Raw genomic sequence first — 25961 nt, forward strand, 5'->3', positions numbered from 1 at the left:
TTTCTCAGTACTACCAGTTTCAAAAGCCAGTCCAGTGTTTTGCGAAATGCTGGGCAGGATGGTGCCCATACTGCCTGGATATTAAGAGATCTTGGTCTTTATTCCTACTTGGCTCCAAATTCTGTGTTACTTCCTCATTTTGAGACTTTAAATGAAGATGAAGTGGAACAGGCAAACAGGGGCCAGATGACAAGAGCTTTGTATGCCATATTATGATGTCTCACATTTATCTTCTGTGTAATCATCAAAGAGATTTACTGAGAAGTTTTAAGCAGTGAAGATTTTTGAGGAAAAACGCTGCCAGCTGGGTGGGACTGTACTGTTAGGGAGCAGGCATGAAAGCAGGGACTCCAGTGAGAAAGATGGTAGATGTTCCAGAGACAAGAGATGATGAGATTTAAACCAATGATGGTGGCAGAGTTGACACTTGGGCAATGCATCAAAATGAGTGATCAGTGAACATTTGTGGAATGAAGAGAGGAAGGATGGAATGTAGGAAGGAAGGAGGGAGGAAGTGAAGGGAGAGGAGGGAGGGAAGGGAGAGGAAGAAGAGGAGAAGACAGGAGAGGATAGGAGCTGAAAATAGAAATTTTCCCGGGTAGTGAAATGACAGTGACCATATATAATCTTTAAAAATCTTGTTCTTTTTTTTTTTTTTTTTAAAACGTTTCTGTATCTTTGAGAGAGAAAGACAGGCCATGAGTGGAGGAGGGGCAGAGAGAGGGAGACACAGAATCTGAAGCAGGCTCCAGGCTCTGAGCTGTCAGCACAGAGCCCAATGCGGGGCTCGAACCCAAGAACCGTGAGATCACGACCTGAGCCAAAGTTGGACGCTTAACCTACTGAGCCACCCAGGTGCCCCTGATAATCTTGTTCTACAGCGGCAATTCTCAACCAAGTGGCATATTAAAATCATTTGAGTAACCTAAAAAAACCCTTGATGTCATGACTATATTCCAAACTAATTAAATTAGAATCTCTAGGGGTGGACCCCAGGCCTCAGTTTTTAAATGCTCCCCAATGACTTGAACATGCAGCCAGGGCTGAAAATCAGTGTTCTATAGACTGTCTGTCTCTAGAATCAATCTCTGCCTCATAATCAGTTGCCATGGAAATTTATCTACCAGCTGGGTGAGTGTTGTCCAACCTCCAGGTTACTTTCAAACCTAAAAATAACTGATACTTTTCAATCACTGGAATAATAAAATTATTTTATGATCCACAGTGAAATGAAAAGTATTGCAATAGGGCCCGCTCTTCCTCTCTGAGCACACGCATTCAGGTGTGCTCAGCGTTCTCTGCTGGTGGGCTCCAAGTCTAGCTAGACACCAAACAGAACCAGAAAAGCCACTCAGCATTTACTCTTTCTTGCTGCATAGGATCACCTCTAAGGGTTTATCCAGATATTGCTTATTTATGACTCAGTCGCAGTGTGGTGGAAGAAATACGCACAAAAGGCATGTAAAGCTTCAGTCTGTGTTTTGTCTCTGCCATTTATTAGCTGCTGAGACACTGGACAAATCACTTAACCTGCTGGAGATTCAGTTTCCTTATCTGTATAATAGGGACACTAAGACTTCAATCAAAATCTTTTCTTGAATTTAGGATGAGATAAAATGTATCACTTTGTAAATTTCAACTGTCATCCAATATCTGTAACAATAATAGGTGTTTCATGTCTCTGGTGACATCAACAAACATGACACATAATTTTAAGATTAAAAGTAATTTATGCGATATCTTTCCTTTATTCTACCAGGTTTCTAAATACTAACATCCAAGGGCTCCCTTTTCCCTCAAAGTGCAGTCTTCAGCAATAATTTGGGTTGGATGACTTGTCACATTTTTCTAGGGATTGAAGGCAATGTTCAGGCTCAGTCTTGCTAGGGAGTAATCCCTGATAATGAAAAGTCCCAAGAAGATCCCCTCAGTAACAGATTATACCATCTATGCACTGGGGTTTGTTGGCTGAAATGGCTGGGCCACTCATGTTCTTGCAGGAAGTGTAACTATATCATGAAATCACCGCCATTCTTGAGCCACTTCCTACGCGTGATCCTTACAATTGACAAGTGTGCCTCAGTATTGTTACAGATGCTCTGTTACTTAAAAAGCAAACTTGAGGAGAGATAAAAGAGCAAAACAATTCATTTTCAATCTAATTAAAGTCATTATAAACAGCCTCCCGGTGCTTAACCTTTTTTCCTCCAAAATCCCAATCTTTCAGCTGAATGCTCAGATCTGGAGCTTCATTGAGGTTTTTCTTAATTGCCTTTCCATCACTAATGGGATTCACTTCATTATTACCTCTGCCAAAAGCTGCCTCCAACTTTCAGCCCCCATGCTGAGTCATTTACATGCCTATTTATAATGCACATTTTCACTAAATGGTGAAGTCACACACCACCTCAAAGTTTAGGAAGCTCAATTGGACTGTGGCCTCTTTAACTGGAAAGCACTGACTTAAATTATATTTCCTTACATATCTATAAACTATCTCTCTCCAAACTTTTCCCTCTTTCCTTCCCTGATTCCTTTCTTCCCTCCTTGTCTCCCTCCTCACTTGTTCTTTCACAGGCACTTCCTTACAGTAATCTTACTATTTCACAGAGTAATCTTACTATTTCAACCATATCTGTGACCACCTGATCACTATTTTTATTGAGCAACTACCTTACCACCTGATTGTTATTTAACCCCAACAAAGGCCTATGAACTAGATTTAATGGTCCCAATTTAAAGGCAAAGAAATTGAAGGCTGAGAGAGAAAAATACAGTGAGAAAGAACATGGAGTTTACGATGACCAAAGTAGAATTTGAACCCAGCCCTCAACCTTTACAAAGAACTGAGACCATAAAAATCATGCCTAAACACAGAAAGGTAACTACCCAGAGAGGGGCAGTGCTTGTCCAAGGTCTTTCAATGATTCATTGGAGGACGTCCAGCAAAAACCCAAACCTACCACTCCCACTGCCATTTTTTTCCACCCCTCTTTCACCAAATGTCCTGGGATAGAACACTGAGTAAGCTGTATTACAATCTATGCAAAGAGAGTGAGTTGGCACTGGGAGTAGGTTGAGAATGGGGACAGATTCTTACCTAGTGCTAGGAAGAGGGCAGCCAGTGCTAGGTGGGATTGTAATCATTTTTGTTGGTTTGCTGGTTTGTTGGCACAAGGTTATGGAGTCATCATCTAATGAATTCTGTTTTCTCTGTGAACTAAGAGGGAGAATTCCTTTGTTGCATGAGAACAGGACTGTTGGGGTAGGGACTTTGAGGAGAATATGGAAACTGGTTTTTTGTTGTTGTTGTTGTTTGGTTTTTTATTTTTTGTTTTGTTTTGGTTTTTGGTTTTGGGGTTTTTTGTTTTTTGTTTTTTTTGAAACTGGAGATACTCGACATCACTTTAGGTGGTTTCTGATCCAATGTCTACCAAAGCTTGACTGGCCATGCATGTGTATATGACCCTGCTCCTGCCCACTCTCTGTCCTCTGGACTGCTGTTTCTGTGCCCCAGGGGATAGATGACACCTGTAGTACTGGTCCTGACTTGTCCTCTGGCTTTTGGTTGAGTCTTGCCAATGGGGGATGCTGACAGGAAATAAGGGAACTGGTGGAGGAAGAAATGGGGTGTTTTCACCCTCTTCTGTTCCTGCTGTGAAATCACATCTCAATCAGATACCCTAGGAGGGTAAGAAATTCCCAACTTGCTAGTTTCTGAGTGTCATTCTCTTATTTTCCTCTCCATCCTTTTTCTGTTCCCGTAAACTCACCTAACCTTCTGTAAGTGGTTTCTACATTAAAGCCTCTTCACTTGAACAATTAAAGGTGAATTTTGTGTCCTACTGACAAGCTGAGTAATATATCAGGTGAAGGAAGAGTGAGAGATAAATTGAGAAGGGGTTGATGTTCAAGAACCATCTGCCTTTCAGTGTGGTGGGTAGAGGATGGCCCTGTAATAGACAGAGATTAGACTTAGGCAGAAGCCAGAGACAAAGAGCTTATATGTCGTGCTAGGGTGTTTCTACACAACAACACAGAAAAAATGCACATATTAAATAACAATAAAAAAGGATTTAAAATATGTACATTATAATTTTAACTGTGTTGCACCTAGCAAAAAGAATATAATTAAATATATCAAAATGATAAATATATCAAAATAGGGCTGTCTTACGGCTTTTGCAATATAGGGATTTTTTTTTCTTCTCTATTTGTCTAACTTTCTTAAATTGGTTATGTTTATTTTATGAATTTTAAAACACACTTTTTACAAGTGAATATCTGAATAGCTCAATATTTGGAATTCTCTTGGTAACACTAAATGGAATGCTTATTCCTCACTCTTTTTCAGACTTCCTCACAGCATGGGCAATTCTTGCAAATGGACAGTTCTGCAACTGTCCACACCAGACCATCTAGTGGGCTATGGATAGGGAACGTTCCATAGGGGAGCACAGGAGGACAGACTTTTTCTATACAAAGATGGCCTCTGACTTTCCAAACAAAGGTCCCTGAAAACAGGATGCTTCACTAATAATTCTAAAATGAAGGTATGTCAGGGAACAAACCATTTCTTGAGAAGCGATTTCACTGTGCTGACAACTTCTGAGCACGTTCTTAGGAAAAGAGACAGCTATCCGGGGTGGGCCTGGGTGGCTCAGGTGGTGAAGCATCTGACCTTTCATCTCAGCTCAGGTCATGATCTCACAGTCCGTGAGTTTGAGCCCTGTATTGGGATTCTTTGTCTCCTCTGTCTCTCTTTTCCCTTCCTCCCTTTGCTTTCTCTCTCTCTCGCTCTTTCTCAAAAATAAACAAAAACAAATAAATAAACAAACATACATACATAAAAAACAAAGAAGAGACAGCAGTCCATAACACAGGAATGTAGCATGGTCAGGTAGGCGAACTTGTTATGACATGTGGGGGTGAGTAATGGGTGTGGGGAGTGCTCATCCTAGGGCAGTACAAGAAGATAAGGTTTCAACCAAAGGACATTATCATGGTGGCACTGGTGGCAGTAGTGCTAACAAGGACCATAAGAACAAGACTTCCATATATTGAAAGTCTATGACCACCATTTTCTTGGTTCAAAAAATGACATTGCTTTTAGTTTTCAAACAAAGAAAAAAACAACTGTCTTACAATCAATGTGTAAATTGAATTCTGCACTGTTTCTGTGTGCCTAAAAACCTTGAGAATGACTTCCACATCTAAGAATCAAGGGAGTGTAGTGAGCCCAAAACTGTGCTAAGTCTCTAACATATGACTCTTGCTATTATAGTACATAATGCTATTAGTCTTACTTTACAGGTGGGAAAACAGGCTGGGTGAGCATAATGTGGTCACTGAAGACATGGTTAGAAGTAGCAGGGCTGAGATCCCAACCTTGGAGCATTCAACTCTAATGTCTGGGATTTAATCACATTTAGCCATTGACTATAGAGGGATAGAGAGCTTTAGGTAAGATATGACTTAAGATCACACTTTTAATGGTCCTTGTTCTGTTTTACCAATCGTCCTTAATAACTACTTTGTAGAGTTGCTTACAAAGAGAGGTGAATTTGTAGCCTAAGTCATGCTGATTTGAATTTCTGGTACTAGTGTCTGTCACTGTGGACTCACACATTTGTAGTCTGACCTTATACATCATTCTTTCTGTGTTTGGTTAATGTGAATCCGTCCATGAGAGGAGCTACCTTCACAATGAACTCAGGTAGGTACCTCTTGGAATCTCCTTCCTCCTGCCCCCTCATGGCATCTTAAAAATTTTTTCTTAATGTTTATTTATTTTTGAGAGAGAGAGAGAGAGAGAGAGAGAGAGAGAGCAGGGGGGTGGCAGAGAGAGATGGAGACACAGATTAGAAGCAGACTCCAGGCTCTGAACTGTCAGTACAGAGCCCAGTGTGGGTTTCAAACTCATAAACCATGAGATCATGACCTGAGCTGAAGTCAGACACTTAACTGACTTAGCTACCCAGGTGCTCCTGGCTTTTTTTTTTTTTAATGTTTTATTTATTTCTGAGAGAGAGAGACAGCATGAACAGGGGAGAGTCAGAGAGAGAGGGAGACACAGAATCTGAAACAGGCTCCAGGCTCTGANCTGAGATCCCAACCTTGGAGCATTCAACTCTAATGTCTGGGATTTAATCACATTTAGCCATTGACTATAGAGGGATAGAGAGCTTTAGGTAAGATATGACTTAAGATCACACTTTTAATGGTCCTTGTTCTGTTTTACCAATCGTCCTTAATAACTACTTTGTAGAGTTGCTTACAAAGAGAGGTGAATTTGTAGCCTAAGTCATGCTGATTTGAATTTCTGGTACTAGTGTCTGTCACTGTGGACTCACACATTTGTAGTCTGACCTTATACATCATTCTTTCTGTGTTTGGTTAATGTGAATCCGTCCATGAGAGGAGCTACCTTCACAATGAACTCAGGTAGGTACCTCTTGGAATCTCCTTCCTCCTGCCCCCTCATGGCATCTTAAAAATTTTTTTTTAATGTTTATTTATTTTTGAGAGAGAGAGAGAGAGAGAGAGAGAGTGTGAGCAGGGGGGTGGCAGAGAGAGATGGAGACACAGATTAGAAGCAGACTCCAGGCTCTGAACTGTCAGTACAGAGCCCAGTGTGGGTTTCAAACTCATAAACCATGAAATCATGACCTGAGCTGAAGTCAGACACTTAACTGACTTAGCTACCCAGGTGCTCCTGGCTTTTTTTTTTTTTTTAATGTTTTATTTATTTCTGAGAGAGAGAGACAGCATGAACAGGGGAGAGTCAGAGAGAGAGGGAGACACAGAATCTGAAACAGGCTCCAGGCTCTGAGCTAGCTGTCAGCACAGAGCCTGACACGGGGCTCGAACCCACAAACCATGAGATCATGACGTGAGCTGAAGTCAGATGCTCAACCAACTGAGCCACCCAGGCGCCCCATACCCCTGGCCTCTTTTTTTTAAGCTCTCTGTTTCCAATGGCAGCATGACTGGGACTTGGCCTGGCTAAGGGTAGAACACATCCATGAGTAAGGGTGGATGCAATGAATCAAGCTATTTCTTAAGCAGGTTCTAAAATGCCAGTATAGACATTTTCTAACTTTTAGATGGGAAGAAAAGCTGCTACAGAAAAAAATCTGGAGAGAAGCTCCCAGAGTTGTATATATCTGTAGGAGGCAGAGACCAAGAAGTCAAAGAGCTCCCAAATGTCAGGACCTTAAATCCTGGCCCTGTGCAGTAGTGGCCGGGATTTATGGTGCAGCAGAAAGGGCAAAGCCTATGATTACTATGGCAGGTGGCTGGGAGCTAACCCTACCATCTGTCTTCCTGTGGATTCTTCTGTCCTTCTGTCTAGGCTCTGCTGGTGTGGCCAAATCTATCTGGGGGGACAGAAGTGGTCACTAATAGCCAACAAGCCATATGCAGAAAGGACAATACACATTGATAATGTGCAACAGGGAACCCCTCAACAATATTACTGTGACAAGCAAACATTGCAGGAAGGAGTTTACTGTGACAATCATACTTTGCAGGAGGGAGCTGTATCTCATAGGGAAATATACCATACCAAGAGTTCAGAGAACAAGCACTGCTCAACACAGCTCATGAGTCAGGATTATTGGCATGCAACTCTCAACTCTACCACTAACTTTATTTGTGATACCGGACATGTTTCTCTACCCATCTGTCTTAATTTCATCATCTGTAAATTGAATTAATGATTAAATGAAAGTTAACTGTTAGGCATCTGTGTTTTATATATATATATGTAACAAATGTTACTTCCATTCTAGATTCTTTTACTCAACTCATTTTCATTTCTTCTGTGAGAAAATCAACAAAGAGGAGATTGTTTTCCCTCAAAGTTACACAATTGTGTTTTCATAAAGGGTGGTGTGCCAGAAAGCACAGAGAATCAGGAAGAAATGTGTTTGGATCCCAATGATATTTTTTAGTGTTGTGTAAATTGCTTAACTTCTCTAAGCCTCAGTTTCTTCGTGGACATAAGAGGGATAATATTGCTGCCCTTTCGGAATGTGTGGCATCTTACGTTGCACTAAGAGAAAATAAATGTCAACCTAAGGAGTCTGATAGAAGACCCACACATGAGTCTCTGGCTATGAACTTGGTGCAGGGGAAATCATGAGAGGCAACTAGGAAGTGTGCAGGTCCCAGTCTTGGTGGGGGGTGGGGATTTCTCTTGAAAACTTGAACCGCAAGTGTTCAGGCCAGCTTGCCTTCCAGATCTATAATGGCAGCAAACGTCTACCCCTAGCAAAAAGATAAAATAAAAACAAAAATGAAAACCTCTCAAGCAGAAAATATAAAGTGGGCTCAGGTTGATAATGCCCCCATGTGACTACTGTAAGCAAACTTCACTGGAAGAACATGAATAGTTGTCCAAGGAGATTTTAAGACATTGAAGATCCATTCCAAATTCAAAGATGTTAAAGTATCAAAATATGTGAGTCTACGAAGTGATGAAATGGGAGGTTGGCAGTACCTTTCTCATAGTATTATTCTAAGGAATAATGATTACATACACATGCATGTATATGTGTGTGTGCAATCTTCCTGCATGGCCTTGGGTGGGTCACTTAACAGGCTGATGAGATCTGCAGTTCCTAAGGTCCCCTTTACGTTTACATTTATGATTCCTCTTAGGATAATATATGTGTCTTTACTTATTCACGGTGATTTAATTGTCAGCTTTCAAACTCAAATTAAGGCGTCCTTGATTATACTTAAAATGTCCCACAACATCTTAATGGCTTGTTTTTCTGAAGAGTTAGGAGAAGTCAAAGTTTCTACCAAATTGCTCTGTATCACCTGCAGTTTCTGTTCTAATCACCTGGTATTGCTCATTATCTCCTTTAGTGGTGAAATATATTACTATGCCAACACTTTCCTTCTCTGAGATTTAGTCCTGGACAAAGAAAGCAAAGGAATCCCAGAAGAAGCCATTTTTCCATGCCTGGATTCTAATAATGAGGATGGTAATTAGCTTGCAACCTTTTGTTTTTATCCCACAGTAAGAGATTTCATGAGGGATTAATTCTTTAAAGACCACAAAAGGAGCATATCTACTTTTCTTATCCATAACTAATTAGGGAAGGACAAAAGGTTTCTTTTAGGGTAGGTAGGGAGGCAGACGGTTGAGGAAGAGTGAGGAACCAGCAACTTTGTAGAATGACATGCCCATCCTTTCAACACACCAGAGCTTCCTTATGATGCTATCTGCTTTCCAGTTCTCTTGCCCAAGTGGGCCAACAGGACCGAGAGCAGCATGTGAAAGCAAGAACAGACTGTTAGAAGGAAGTCATATTGAGAAGGGCTAGTGTCAAGATCTTTTGTCCGGGCACATGTGATAAAATATGGAAGAGTTCTGAGAGCAAGAGCCTTGGGCAGGAAGGAGATGAAGGAGGCACTATAATGGTATTGAAATATATATCCATCCATTCATTCATCCAGCAACAACTTCCTGTTTCCACTCCAATTGCTATATACTGTGCTAGGTGCAAAGGAAGGGTTAAAGTCTCTATGCCTCCTGTTAGGTATATTTTCTGTCAGGCTACTGTAACACTAGAAAAGGAAGAAAGGCTTTCTCCCCAAATGAATGATTATAACCTTCTTTTCACTCTTCCTTTATTTATTTGTCAGGTCAATTGATATTTGAACACATGATACATGCAAAGCACTGTAATCAGCATGGCTTTCAGGGAAACCTATATTCTAATCAACTTACATGTTTTTATTCCCATGGTGTGCTACAATATAGTAGGTGCTCAACAAATCTCTGTCAATAATGATGGTAACAAAGATGATGATTTGATCATTAGACTTTTTTCCTCCAATATGTTGCACATTAAAAAAAATGTTTGACATAAATTCCAATTAACTATTAATTATTATTTCAATATAATGGCACTAATTTCAGCAGAAAATTATTCTAAGAAAATGTCAAGTGGTTTGTTAGTGCATAATATTTTTTCCTAAATAAGTTGATTACTAATTTCTTTCAAGAAAAAAGAAAAATAGATGAGTGTTTTTTAATAATACCTGATACAAGATTGACAAGGAAATTAGATATTAATTTAGATGCTTAACAAAAGATCTGTTTTTCACAAAGTGCAATTTCACTTTATATTCCTTCTGAAAGCTCCTTTAGGAAGTACCTGGGAGAATAAGTTTATAGAAGGAATATGAGAGGTAATATTCAAAGGCATAGGTTCAAGGCTGTGACATCATCTCTTACTTTTGCATTAAACACTCTGAATGACCACTTCTTCATTCAAACACAAGGGTTAAGTTCCTGCACGGTCCACTGTTTGGGGTTGTTAGAAGAACCAAGAAGAGATAATATGCATGAAATATACTGTGACCTATATTGTGGTTAGGATTTTTTATTATTGGGCTTCTATAACAATACAAACTAGAAAAGGGATAAAAGCTTTTGTTGTTACACACTTCCTGTTCTGATTCAGGGCCACAATTAAAAACATCCACACCCAGCCAGGATGTGAGTCTACTGTGTAAAGTCCCTGTAATTATATGTCTTCCAGGCAGTTCTGTCTTTGAGATTCCTTCTACTAAATTTTAGGTATTCTTGGTTGGCTACACTATGTGATACAGAGAGAAGGGACTTGACCCACCTGCTAATGAGGCCCAGTCTTCCAGTTCTTAGCTATGGAGCTATGGAAAGATGGACTACCTTTTCTGAGGTAGGGGATCCTCATCAGGGAAAATAACTACCTGGAATGGTGCCTGACACATATAAGGTACCCACAAAATTGCATTTCCAAATCATCCATGATATTGAAGCAAAAATATATAAGGTGCTTCTCTTTCAACTTCTTCAGGAAGGAACATTCCTGTTAGGGACAATGGCCCTTCAAAAGGATGTAATAGTGAAGAGAGGTGACAGAGGTGAGCTGTACTGTGTCACCTGGGCTTGGCTTCTTAATCTCTCTGAAACAGGCAAACACAGATAATTAAAATCACTGCATGCTCGCTGAATTTGGAGAATGATGCTATGGACATTTCTGGTAGCTTCCTCAGTGTCAATTTTTTATCTTCCTCTTTGCTAATAACTCCCTAATTAAGTTTAGGGTGGACAAATGCCCAGCTTAAATAAGCAAATTTCCTAGTCATTCTTTGCAGTTTGTGACACAATTCGTAATGATGCGATATAAATGAAAGTCGCTCCTTGGAGCTTTGGAGAAAATTTTTCAAGTGCAGACGGACTCAGCTGGCATTCACCCTTTGCTCTTTGATATTCTCTTTCTTCTTGTCTGGAACACAGAGGCAATTATGGAGACTGAGCAGTCATATCGCACCTCCGAAGAGTCCTGGAATCAGTGTCCCAGCCCTGAAAAGCTTGCAGGAGAATATTTAGATTGCCACTTGCTTATATACCACTGTAGCCGAACGTCTGTCATGTAAAACTAAATGAATATCATGAGTGTTATGAGGATTCTGTGAAATGATATAGTTTTACAGCATGTGACATATGGTGACAGGCCCTCACTAAATGTTACTTTCCGCTCCATTTTCTTACCAGGACAGAGAACATCCATAAGGGCTCAAGGCAGAAGCTCTTTTCAGGAGTAAGAATTCTCCACAACTATCTTGATCATAAATAGAGTGGTAAGCAATAAGGGCAAAACCAGGAGGTAGGAAATGGACGGCTCAACAGAAGAGAGGCCACGGCACCTACTGTGATCTCCATTTTACAAATGAGGAAACTGAGACTTGGCAAAGGTTAATAACTTCCTCTGGTTGATGTGGCCCCAAAACACTCATCATTAGACACTTAACCCTAAGGCTGTCTGATTCTGATGTTTATATGTCCTTTTCACTGTGTCCTTCATGGGGTACCAGACAATGTCCCAGAAGAAATGTATTTTATAATTTGACTTCCACTGTATATTTTAGGTTTCTTTGGGATTTTTATTTTTCAAGAAATATGGGGGAGGGTGAGAATGATGGGAAACCTTGGTATTCTTCACACTCTGTATCTTTTGAGAGTTTGCAGGCATAGAGGAAAAATGCACATAGTTTTCAAAGTCTGAAGGCCCAAAAGAGTTAGATGCAGATAGTTTTTGTCAGGCCACCGGTCCTCATAGTCGTGCAAGTGGTCAAGGGCCTGAAGATAATGATGGTCAAGTGGTTACCTGTGAAGTGTACTGTAGCACAAGCTCTTGAGATTAATCACTGAAGACTTAGGACTCAAAATCATAGTTCTTTTTTCTTTCCTTTCCTTTTCTTTTTTGTGTTTTTTTTACCAGCTGTTTGATTAAACTTGGGGAAGTTGCTTTACTTCTTTATGCCTCATTTTGCTCAAGGGTAAAATGGATATGATCCCCTGATTCCAAAAACTGCCACAGAGCAATTAATCTGATTAAAAATCTAGTGCCTTGTGTACAGCAGTTACTCAATAAACCTTAGCACTTATCAGTATTATTTTTATCCTTTTCTTTTCTAGTTGACTGTAAGTAAAAATGAGTTTACTACCAAAAAAAAAAAAGTAAGAAACATGTGGGAGAAAATCCAAATTATGCGTCCACATGTTTATGGAAAAAGAAAGCTGTTGAAAACTAAGCATCTCAGCTGCTTCTGAGTTTTCTCATTAACATTTGTTTGCTCTTTTTGATTCCTTTTGTTTTCTGCTAGCAGAGATGTGGTAGCAGGTGCCAAAGTTTAAGGAAAAATATGGGAGAAAAATTTAAATGAGATTATAAATATCTATTCATTAACTCTTTTTCTCCCTGTACATTCTGTGAGGGTGTGAGTAAGAAGAATGTAACTCAGGAAACCAATCATTTTATGCAGATGAGTCTATGTTGGGCTTCTAGAAGGTTAGGCTAAAGCTGCCCAGCAGAAGCAGCTGCACAGCTTCCCGAGGGGGCCTGAAGTATCATGTTTATAGTTTTTAACAAACTGGGAAAGGCACAGAATGACCACTAGGCTCAGTTTACCAGAGACTTTTCTGTTTTTAGTGCTGCAAGTGCCACATCCCAGGAAACTCCTCAGCCCTGAAAAACCAAGATGTTTGCTCACTTGAGTGATAATTAGATTCAGCAGCAGGTTAAATACAAACTTAATTATGCAAATCTACAATAGACAGCTTACATGCCCCTCCCTCCACCTCGTTCTTTCCTAAAAGAACGAGCTGCAATCACTCCACAATCAAACCTACTACCTGGTCGGCCAGAGAAAAACGACAAAAGGGCAGTGGCCGTTTCTCTTCTGCTGACTCTTCCCTCCTGCCCATTGTTTGTTTATATGCAGAATGTATGTATTCATGGGCACATTTTTCTCTCTGCAAGTGGATGGCTGACCTGTACCAGTAGTAATGGTGGCAGCAGGACAAGACATCCCCTGAAGAAAGGCTTAACTGATGTGATTACCCAGTGTGGCAAGTACAAAAAATGGAGAGTACATTCAAAGGAAATGCCTACATGGATCCAACAAGTCTCAATTGTTCTAGAAAATACAATCTGATGTAATGGAAAAGCCTAGAAAAAGCCTAAGATTTTTTTGAGCCACTTTTTGGAGCACGTAGAATGTGCCATGCATTTATATGTATTCTCATTAAATCTTTCAAAAATCTGTAAGATCCTACAGACATGAAAAAACTGAGGCTCAGTGACAAGTCTGTGGGAGGAGAATGTGGTTTTCTGTTTAAGCTGTTCTAAAAACTAGACAAATCACCTCAGGTACACCTTTTAGCCACAACATACCTCTTTATGTTTATCTGTAAAATAGGTCCATCTTGTTTCTCAGGGTAAGTTTCAAGATAAGAAAAGAGAATAAACCTGAAACTACTTTGCAAAATGCTTTCTAGTTATAATCCACACTACACACACATACAACACACACACTCACACACACTGACATAACTGGTACCCTTGGAAAATTTATTTCTTCTTTCTTACAGCAGCTAACCAAGAAATGATTCATGAATGAAGACTGTGACTTTAGCCTTTGTCTAGGTCTTGTAACTCCCTCTTCAAGCCATGCTAAAGAAAGAGGGGATATCAATATACAGCACTTCCTGCCAGGTGCATCTCCCCTCCATGTCCTTTCTAATCAGAAATTCCATTCTGCAGCTTGGCTCCAAGCTGTGGTTTCACATGTAAACATCTCGATGTTTGAGTCTTTGCCTATCTATTGGAAATATGAACACGACTAGAATACCCATGCTTAGAATACTGATTAAAATCTAAGTATTCTGCAGATGTTAACTAGGATGTGTTATCTAACAAAGAGAAATGGTTAGAGTTATAATTTGTATCTTGATATCATGTGGGGTTTTGTTCTTAATCTTTTCTGTTTTTGCGGGGTTATTTTGTAATGGTTATCTCCTGTACAATGGGTTAATATCTTGTTTTAATTCTCGATAATGTCTTCTGTCATATATGATGAGGTTTTGTATATCAGAGCAAGCCAAAGGATGGTAACTTCTGGGAAAATTGGCATTTGAAGAAACACTTCAAAGTCCTGATTTTAAAAGTTTTTCATTTAAGACAAACTGAAATGCTATTTGATATAGATCTATACCAGCAAGCATTATATGCATGTCTGCTTCAAAAGAAAAATGAATCTGCAAAGTCTTAACTTATTTATACCAAATACAAAAATAATAGTTTTTAAAATCTTCTCACTTTCAAAAAGACCATCTGAAGTTCCCAGCATCCCTTTAGCAATAGAAGTAGTATTTTGCCAATGGCAAAACAAACCCAAATATCAAAGGTTTGCTGATGTCAAAAACTAAGATCCCAAGAGGTCTGAGGAAATTTTCAGTTAGACAAACATATTCTTTTATTTTTTTAAGGCTTGAGGTACACATAAAAAGAATCACAAGGCTAGCTTATTCCGTAAGCTTCCTAATGTCTTTAGTGCATCTATTAAAAGAAAAAAGTGAGAACCAAACTTTTAAGGCAACCACTGGAAGACAATTATTATTTCTTCACAGGTGTTTACAAATCAGAGAAGGCTTAGAGCGCACATGAGTACACCTATGTTAACCACAGATTTCCCCTATGTATAGATTGGGCTGTTCCCTTGGATTTGTTCCTATTGTGTTTCCCCTCCATCCCCAGCCACCCACCAAGTACTCATCATTTAGTCACAGGTTCTTGTTGTTGAAAGGACCTTACATGTCACCAGGTTCAATTTCCTTTTCAGAGACTTGAGTGCTTCCACAGTCTATGGACTGTGTCTAATCAAGGTCCTCTGTCGTAAGGAATGCATTATGCTGAGGGAAGCCTAGTTGTTTGGATGCTTATGACTCCAAGCCTTCTCCATCCTGCTGAGTTGTCATTTGCTCTGTTCTAAATTCCTTTTTTCATCACTTCTTTTTTCCATTCTTTTCTTTTCCTTCCTTCTCCCTTCCCCTCTTCCCCTTCCCTCCCTCTCTCCTTTCCTTCCCCAAGATAATAACTAAGCACCCACATGTGCCAAGTAAAATGTGCTAATATCTGGGAAGACATAGCTAGGGTTAGGAGTTAGGTTAGAGTTTCTGCTACCAAGTATCTCATCCTCTGTGGAGATAACAAGAATACAGTGCTGTGATGTGTAAATGTTGACACAGAGAAGAAGTGAGATGCAATGGGAATGTGGAAAGAGGACATTTAATACATCCTTAAATGAAGTTATGACTCTAAAACAATAACTTGATTAATAAATGAAGGTTAACCAAACAATGAGGTGTGACCAGTGAACACTTCTTGTTTGGGGTGGTGCCAGAACCTATTCCTTCTTCAAAAATGAAATAGTTTCCTTGAAAAAATGGTGTCACCACCTTTGTGATCAGTCTTAGTGAGATGATAAGTCCAGGTATCCTGACCCTATCCATGGATGGTGGAAAATATAAGCAAAGCCAATTGCAATCTTTCTCTAAGGACTTTGAATCTTGAGTAACAGAATGATGAATAAATCATTTGGAATATGTATTTTTAACTAAAAAATAATAGGACATAATTCATATATAACATTGGATAAGTTTAAGGTATATACCATGTTAATTTGATATATTTATATAGTGCAATATAATTACTACTATAGTGTTAGCTAATACATCTATCTTATCACATAATTAGCATCTCTTTTTTTGTGGTGAGAACACTTAAGATCTAGTCTCTTAGCAACTTTGAATATATAATATAGAAAAATATGGAACATTTCACAAATCTGCATGCCATCCTTACCCAGGGGCCATGTTAACCTTCTCTGTGTCATTCTAATTTTAATGTATTCATCAGTTGATGAATAGATCAAGAAGATGTTGTATATTGATACAATGGAATGCTACATGGCACTGAGAAAGAATGAAATCTGGCCATGTGTAGCAACATGGATGGAACTAGAGGGTGTTATGCTGAGCGAAATAAGTCAGGCAGAGAAGGACAGATGCCATATGTTTGCACATGTAGGTGGGTTGGGAGGAAGGTAATGGAGGACAATGAGGGAGAATAAGGGGAAAAATAGTGGGGGAGAGGGAGGCAGGCAAACCATGAGAGACTCTTGAAAACCATGAGAGAACAAACTAAGGGCTGATGGGGGTGGGGGAGAGGGGTAGGGGTGTGATGGGAATGGGGGAGGGCACTTGTTGGGATGAGCACTGAGTGTTATATGGAAACCAACTTGATAGTAAACTATTTAAGAAAAAAAATTAAGTAACAGAATAGACAAGCACTTTAAGAAGGTAAAAATATATATAGTTCTCATAAAGTAATTAAAAGAAGATCAAAAGGACCTAAATATACAAATGCTCTCATTATATGGATGGATATAACTACTTAACCTTGCGAAGAGGTCATCCCCCAATTTAATGTAGTAATTGGATATAATTTTGTTCAAAATTCCAGTGGGTTTTGGGAGGACTGTGCAAAATGTCCTAAAAGTATAGCAAAAGCTAGGAATATAGAGACAAGTAAGAACACAGTTGGAAACCTACCTTACTATGTATTAAGAAATATTAAAGCGCATTTCTGCTTCCAAACAAGTTGGATGATAGGAACTGCACTTATTCTCTTGTCTGAAACAAGTGAAAAAAGATAGAAAAAATATGAAACAAGGCTCTTCAGACCTTGGCCATCAAGCTCGACAGGACCAAGATACCTGGGAACTGAAAAACAAAGTGAGCCCTTTGGCTGCCTCTCCCATTCTGCCTGGAGACCTTCCAGAATACGGCACTGAAAACGAGAGGTCACATGCAGCCCGGGCTGAGGAGCCAAAGCTGGAATTTTGGCATGCCAAAGTGCTTACATACACACTCCTGGAGAGGAAAGGGCTGCTCAGACAGAGCACCAGAGATCTACAGAGGGTCCCCAGAGTCTTCAGCTGATTTTTAATTAAAAAAAAAAAAAAAAAAGAATGCCTGGAAAGAAACTATACACGGTGAGGAAGATCTGAGCATCCTGGGGGCTTTATAGTGATGGATTAGCTGTGGACGAACCATCACTCTGGTGCTCACTCAAAGGCAAGAAGAGGCATCACACACCAGTGAGTCAATAATCGATTGTTTTGTAAAATACGTGAGAAAAATGAACTTGGAACGGTTTCTTAAACAATAAATGACAACCATTTTAAATGGATTCAAAGTAATATAAAGTTCATGAAAATACCTGATTGTGTTTATGCTGTGGGACTTTGGAGGGAGTTCTTAAGCAAAACTTTAAATAACAAAATCCACAGAAGCTTAAAGATATTTCTGGATTTGATTAAAAGTGAAGGTTCCTATTAAGTAAAGGGCATCATAAACCAGTAAGATATTGGTTTATGGCAAAAATATTTCAATGAACTAAACTTAGTAGAAATAATACTCAGAAAATAAAGCCCTTCTTATCAGGCAAGAAAAACAATGGCTACTAAATGTAAGTTGAGATTTTCAGTAACAGTAACAGTAAAACAAATTTATATTTTAACAATACATTTTAAATTTTTAATTTAAGCAATAAATATATACATTTAAATATCATATACTCACAAAGAATGCATTTATAGTGAAAAGTCCTTCTCTCCCTTTATTCCCACAGATACCCAGATCCCCTGCCTGTACCTTTTTAGACAGTAGTTAATTTCTTATCTCTGTCTCCAGAAACATTGTATGCATTATAGAAGCGAATACAGATACTGTTTTCTCTAATTTTAGTTTAACCATACCTCTTGGAGATCACTCCATATTGTAATGGTGCAGCTTTCTCATATTGTGTTAAAAAACTGGTTTTATTTAAAAAATTTTTTTGTTTGCTTATTTTTTTTTAGATGCTACTTATTAATATAGCCATAGAACACTCAAATCCTTCTCAGATTTTTATTCTTTCTCAGTAAAAAGTGAATTAAATTATGGAATATTATGTAACAAAATGCTATAAATCTGTTAAAGCAAGAATAAGGTATATTTCCCTACAGAAGCTCTCTCTTGCTACGAAAGTAGTCTCATGTATTATGGGTGAGGGATGGCCTCTATCTCTGACACCATTCAATGCTTTAATGTCACATATAATGAAGTACCAAAATATAAGCTCCATAAAGACAGGAATGTTTTCCTATTTAATTCCTAAAATATACCCCAATAGCTTGAACATGGCCTGGTCAACAGTAGGTTATCAACAAATATTTTTAATGAATATCTCGATACTGACAGCAATTTGCAAGGTACACGTGTACCTCTAGGATGAATTGCTGCAATTAGAATGGCTGGGTCAGAGATACCCAACACTGAGATTTTGAAAGGTATTGCCAAAGGGCTTCTGTATAGGTCTTACTAACTTTATTACCACCAACAATATATAAGACTATTCCTTCTGCACGGATTTGTGAACATAGTGTTTTAAAATTGCAGTGGTTTTGTAAATCTGATACAAAGTGTGTGTGTAATACCTATGAACTAACACTTTATAGTCCTTAGATGGTTAAGAATTCAAAAATTAGGGGCGCCTGGGTGGCTTAGTCGGTTAAGCGTCCGACTTTCGCTTAGGTCATGATCTCGCGGTTCGTGGGTTCAAGCCCCGCGTCGGGCTCTGTGCTGACTGCCAGCTCAGAGCCTGGAGCTTGTTTCGGTCTGTGACTCCCTCTCTCTCTGACCCTCCCCTGCTCACACTGTCTCTCTCTCTCTCCTAGAAATAAATAAAACATTAAAAAAAAATAAAGTAAAAATTTAAAAAAAAAACAACAAAGAATTCAAAAATTATATGATGTAAATGTGAGGGAAAATGCTCTTGTGTTCTACTAGAAAACGTGTAATCTGTTAGAAAAAGTTACAAGCATTTTAGAGACCAAAATTACATAACTTTGTAAATGCAAGAGCATAACACCTTAAGACAAGTATTTGCCATATCAGTAATTGTTTTTGGAATAGTATGTGATTCAATCCTGGTGATCAAGGCCTGAGAGAAAATCTGCTGAGAAGTACCTAGAAGTAATTTCCTTTCTTTAAGAAGGGACTTACATACAGGATATTAAACTTCTGACAGTGGCTGCCCTGTCNAAATTAAAAAAAAAAAAAGAATTCAAAAATTATATGATGTAAATGTGAGGGAAAATGCTCTTGTGTTCTACTAGAAAACGTGTAATCTGTTAGAAAAAGTTACAAGCATTTTAGAGACCAAAATTACATAACTTTGTAAATGCAAGAGCATAACACCTTAAGACAAGTATTTGCCATATCAGTAATTGTTTTTGGAATAGTATGTGATTCAATCCTGGTGATCAAGGCCTGAGAGAAAATCTGCTGAGAAGTACCTAGAAGTAATTTCCTTTCTTTAAGAAGGGACTTACATACAGGATATTAAACTTCTGACAGTGGCTGCCCTGTCTTGAAATGATTCTTAGGCACAAATTGTGCCATCATGAGGGGGTGTTACCATGACTTGCAAGAACAGAAATATGGTAGGGCCTCTGAAGATATGGTTGAGCCTTGGATCTATCCTATATCCAGAGAATATATATCTTCACTGGTTAAAGTGTTACAGTTGCTGCTTTTTTTTTCCCCACTTATATGGCCAAAAATATCCCAAAATGAGAGATTATTCATTTTGTATAAATTCATTTTGTAGCTGGTGAAGCTGAGGCCCTTTTCTGGGATATGCCTAAGTTCGCACAGTTGGAACGAGTCTAAAATGAAATAAGTTAGCTGAATGTCAGGTCAATTTGTTAGCTGCATAAGTAAAAACAGATTATTTCCTAGACATGACCATCAAATTCTGAACCTAGCCGTAACATTGTTATTGTTTCTATATTTGGCTCGTCATGCTGGATATATTCTCTAAGATGACCCAGCCAAGAGATCTGAGAGAATGCAGTCAAAAAGGCTAGATAGAACTCTTCAGTTCCAGTGAGGTAGAAAGGATTTCTCTCAATGACTGCAGAGCTGTTGAAAGGCCCACCTGTTTTACATCTGAGATTATTTGGGGCACATAATATACACATTACAAAAGGCTGTACTCCATGGAGAGACAGCTCTACCGTTGATTTGTTACCCTTGAGAATGAAGGAAAATCATACGAACTTACTAAGCATGAGTGTTCTCACAATGACTAGGGAGATTTAGAGCAAACAGATATTCTCTAGGTTTTAGAAGGGGGTCAGTTGATTTTGTGTGTGTGTGTGCGTGTGTGTATCCCCCTAATTTTCTACACGGAACATGTATTATGTTTTGCAAGTATAAAGAAGCTGTAAGTATTACTAAAAATAACTAGCAAAGCTTTCCCAGCACAGGTGATTTGTGCTCCCATTTTGGTGGTCTGGTGTGTTCAGGCTTGATAAGGAAATTGTTTCTCCAAAGGGCACTTTCATTGATAAGCTGCATGGATCTATGTGAAAGCAAGGGGTTCCCATTTAACACAAGTCTGTTTATACTCAACTTAGCAGCACAGAGCCATGGACAATAGAAAAATATATAAGATACTTCCATGCTAAGACATATTTTATAATTACTTAAGTATGTACAATGATTTATCTCTTTAAAAGCAATTTTACATCCATTAATTTGTATTCTATTTATCATTTTTAAAATGTAGTTAGGGCAGGCATTACTATGGTTGCTTTTGTTCTTATGGTTGATATTTTCCTCAAAAGGCAAATTTTCAAAAAAAAATAATTATCCTAAATCACAAAGCTTTTAAAAAGTAAAGTGTCACCTCAAACTCTTCTTCTAAGAGAAGTGAATGACTCACTAAAATAGTAATGAGAGACATAATTAACTCTTACTGGTCCCTTAATTTACGCTACATATATAACCTAATTTAAACTCCATAATGAACCAATCAAGTAGGTGCTCCTTATCCCCATTTTGTCTTTGACAAAAGAAACTAAACCTGAGGGAGTGAGATTTGTTCAGGATCAGAGAATTAATGGTATACAGTGGGATTTGAACATAAGTCTATCTCTCTGGCAGCCCGCCAAATACTTTTGTATTCTTTTCCCCTCTGGTACCCAGATTTGGCCATATGACCATCTTAATGTAAAATAATCAACTTGTCTGCCTTTCCCTCTTCATTTCAGCATGGCTCTCTGTTTTTCCAAATCTGTTCTGTAATAACTATTGCATGATATTATTTTCAACTTTGTTCACAGACAGACACCCAGTCCCCTCTACTATAGTATACCAGCACAAGGAACACTGAACATACCGGCTTGATATACATAAAAGGCAATGTTGTGTGGCATATTGCTTGTGTGCAAAAATCACTTGAGAAAGCCAATTAACTGTTTTAATCCACAGTTCGTTATAAAATAGGTGGATCGGCACATCTTCTGCCCATACCATAAATCTTTAGTGAGGATAAAAGAAGGGGACAAATATTTATCTCTGTACCTATAATTCTATGAAAATTTTATGAAATTTTATGAAATATTGTGAAATATTTAAATTCACTTACAGAAATAATACATCATTGATCATAAATTTATTTATAATAATGAAGATAATAAATATTTCTATTCAGGACACAGAGCTTGGTTGATTTACATACATTATCTTCTATACAGCAACTGAAAGGTAAATGAAATATTCCTTATCTTGCATATAAGGAAACTGAGACTTAAGTTGTTTAAATCATTTGCCCAAAGTCATACAGTTCCTTCTCAGTGATAACATAGTTTATATTAACCAATGGCATTACTCTCTCCTTTTTTTTTTTTTACAAATAGTTTATTGTCAAATTAGTTTCCACATAACACTCAGTGCTCATCCCCACAAGTGTCCTCCTCCATGCCCATCCCTCCCTCCCCCCCACATCCATCAGTCCTCAGTTTTTGTCAGCATTCAAGAGTCTCTCATGGTTTGCCTCTCTCCCTCTCCCCCACCATTTCCCCCCTTCTTCTCCCCCTTGTTCCTCCGTCAAGTTCCTCCTAATCCTCCTATACGTGCCAACATATGATATTTGTCCTTCTCTGCCTGACTTATTTCGCTCAGCAGAACACCCTCAAGGTCCATCCATGTTGCTACACATGGCCAGATTTCATTCTTTCTCATTGCCATGTAGTATTCCATGGTATAGATAAACCACATCTTCTTGATCCATTCATCTGTTGATGGACACTTAGGCTCTTTCCATGTTTTAGCTATTGTGGAGAGTGCTGCTATGAACATTGGGGTACATGTGCTCCTATGCATCAGCACTCCTGTATCCCTTGGGCAAATTCCTAGCAGTGCTATTGCTGGGTCATAGGGGAGTTCTATTGTTAGTTTCCTGAGGAACCTCCACACTGTTTTCCAGAGGGGCTGTACCAGTTTACATTCCCACCAACAGTGTAGGAGGGTGCCCGTTTCTCCACATCCTCGCCAGCATCTAGAGTTCTGTGATTTGCTCATTTTAGCCACTCTGACCGGTGTGAGGTGGTATCTCAGTGTGGTTTTGATTTGTATTTCCCTGATGAGGAGGAATGCTGAGCATCGTTTCATGTGTCTGTTGGCCATCTGGATGTCCTCTTTGGAGAAGTGTCTGTTCATATCTTCTGCCCATTTCTTCACTGGGTTGTTTGTTTTTCGGGCGTGTAGTTTGGTGAGTTCCTTATAGACTCTGGATATTAACCCTTTATCTGATATTTCATTTGCAAATCCAGCAGCATATAAAAAGAATCATCCACCAAGATCAAGTGGGATTCTTCCTGGGTTACAGGGCTGGTTCAACATTCGCAAATCAATCAATTTGATACATCATATCAATAAAAGAAAAGATAAAAACCATATGATCCTGTCAATAGATGCAGAAAAAGCATTTGACAAAATACAGCATCCCTTCTTAATAAAGACTCTAGAGAAAGTTGGGATAGAAGGAACCTACTTAAACATCATCAAAGCCATCTATGAGAAGCCTTCAGCTAACACCATCCTCAATGGGGAAAAACTGAGAGCTTTCCCCCTGAGATCAGGAACACGACAGGGATGCCCACTCTCACCACTGTTGTTTAACATAGTGCTGGAAGTCCTAGCATCAGCCATCAGACAACAAAAGGAAATCAAAGGCATCAGAATTGGCAAAGAGGAAGTCAAACTTTCACTCTTCGCAGATGACATGATACTCTACATCGAAAACCCGACAGACTCCACCAGAAGCCTACCAGAACTGATCCAAGAATTCAGCCAAGTTGCAGAGTACAAAATCAACGTACAGAAATCGGTTGCATTTTTATACACCAACAATGAAGCAACAGAAAGAGAAATCAAGAAACTGATCCCATTCACAATTGCACAAAAAACCATAAAATACCTCGGAATAAACCTAACCAAGGATACAGGAGATCTCTCCTTTTTAACTCCAAAGAGAGAGAAAAGATATGGCAGCAAATGATATTCCTCCTGATTAATTCCAAAGAAACATGTGATGACGCTATGCCAGCATACTGCTTCCCTCTGATATGAGGAGACCAACCGTTTTCTGAAGCCAAGACTAGACAACTTGACCAACCTACTAATTAGTTATTTGCTGGGAACATCAACAAAAGATTTTCATCGCTGCTGCTCAGCATTTTATAACCAGTATTCCTTCCTTATCTCAGATGCAACCACAAATGTTTATGTTGTTTATTCATTAATTCATCTGCATAGGAAATCTGTCCTTAGAAGGGTCTTTTAAAGGACAGACTATTAATTTTAATCACAGCATTAATATAATTGGGATTTTGTTTCTCTTCACATGTCACTCATTCATTCATTTATTGAATAAATATTTACTGAATATTAATTACATTTAACATACTTGATTCAAAGATCATGAATAAAGATACAGAGCGCTAAGGGGTGGTTTATAGATAAGGATTATAGCCCCTGCCCACTTTTTTCCATATGGGTGTTCAGGAATCAAAAATTATCTCATATGAGGGGTGCCTGGGTGGCTCAGTTGGTTAAGCAACAGACTCTTGGTCTCAGCTCAGGTCATGATCAGTTTGTGAGATGGAGCCCTGCATTGGGCTCTACATTGTCATGAGCCTATTTGGGATTCTCTCTCTCTCTCTTCTCTGTCTCTCTCTATCTCCTTCCCTTCACCCCCCAGTCTCTCTGCTTCTCTCCTGCTCACTTGCTTGCTCTCTCTCTCAAAACAAACATTTTTATTTTTGAAAAGCATCTTATCTGAGATTCATAAAGAAATATATAATGTCAGTTACTCCAGCCTCCAAACACAGATCTGGAACCTTATCATTTTGCTATAACAACAATAGTCTTTGATCAATGATTCGCAATTCACTAGCTCATGAACCAAGGACAACTGGGCAGAATCTCCAGGGTAGTGTATTAAAATTACAAATTTCTGTTCCACATTGCATCCAAAGATTTGAATTATAAGTGTGGAATGGGACCCAAAAGACTTTTTTTATTGTAGATAACTGTGATGTGTCCCTTAGGGTCAACTGATGATATCAATACATGTTAATTTAAAAAAAAAATAATAAGAGTTTTGGATCCCCCCATTAATGTATATGTGCTTGTATAATATATACATTTTACACATAATTTTAGAGAATTCACAAATTTCCTACAGGATACACTTTTTATATACCCTTTGGTGCATGTATACAAAATTTATAACTGTTGATCTACACATCTCCTTCATGTTAAAACCAGGACAAGACAGTCTAGGCACAAGCTAGACACCAATAATGTCTGAGTAAGGAAGGGAAACTAAGGTCTAGAGAAGGGGAAAATCTCCCCAAATAATTAAGTAATTGAAAGTAATTATTTTTAGGAAAAGAGTGTTAATTTATATTCTTTATACTCTGTCCTATGAAGAAAGATTCATCAGATCAAAAAGTATTCACAATGAAGGAAGTTAAAAAGAAAAGAAGGGAAAAGAAAAGAAAAGAAGGGAAAAGAAATGAAAAGAAGGGAAAAGAAAAGAAGGGAAAAGAAAAGAAAAGAAAAAAGAAGAAAAGAAAAGAAAAAAGAAAAAAAAAGAAAAAAGAAAAGAAAAGAAAAGAAAAAAGAAAAGAAAAGAAAAGAAAAGAAAAGAAAAGAAAAGAAAAGATAAGAAAAGAAACTCAGTTGGCTTTANAGGCTGAAAGCTTGCTGGCTATGGGGAGCATGGTTTATGAACACTCCTGTCTTGTCCTAAACTGTAGGATTTGGGATTTCATCCAGGAAAAAGGACACAGATATCAATTAAGCATTAGTGAAAGCTCAAGACTGTGGAATGAGGTTATAGGTAGGAAGGTCAGTTGACTTTATGTGGGTTAAATTATCTCAGTTTTAGTTTTAGGTCAGAGAAATACATAGTGCAAGGCAAAGAGAATGCCCCTTGTATAATGATTTAAGACTTCAAGTATGACAATTATGAGAATTAATGATTTGGGTAACTGAACTGATCAGCTATGACCTGACATCCTAACTTTCAGAAGTGTAAGGTTAAATACACCTCCCTCCTCACATGCACACACCACAAGTACTGAGAGGGAGAGGGAGAGGGAGGGGAAGAGGGAGGGAGGGAGGGAGAGGGAGAGGGAGGGAGAGGGAAAGG

The 25961-nt window shown here is 38.6% G+C and overlaps 2 long non-coding RNA genes and 1 other non-coding gene across 4 annotated transcripts in view; 1 reads left to right on the forward strand and 2 right to left on the reverse strand.

Moving 5' to 3' along the window:
- The window catches only part of LOC144234285 (uncharacterized), an 882104-nt gene that overhangs the window by 253332 nt on the left and 602811 nt on the right, over window positions 1-25961 (reverse strand). The window lies entirely within an intron of this gene.
- Window positions 1093-13555, forward strand: LOC144234296 (uncharacterized). Its single transcript, XR_013335915.1, has 3 exons — window positions 1093-1131; window positions 11561-11646; window positions 13329-13555. It is a non-coding gene; the product is annotated as an uncharacterized LOC144234296 (long non-coding RNA).
- Window positions 16171-16272, reverse strand: LOC144234298 (U6 spliceosomal RNA). The gene has a single exon (XR_013335916.1). It is a non-coding gene; the product is annotated as a U6 spliceosomal RNA (small nuclear RNA).

Source organism: Crocuta crocuta, unplaced genomic scaffold, assembly GCF_008692635.1.
Source record: "Crocuta crocuta isolate KB4526 unplaced genomic scaffold, BGI_CrCroc_1.0 scaffold561, whole genome shotgun sequence".
In the NCBI taxonomy this organism is placed as follows: Eukaryota; Metazoa; Chordata; class Mammalia; order Carnivora; family Hyaenidae; genus Crocuta; species Crocuta crocuta.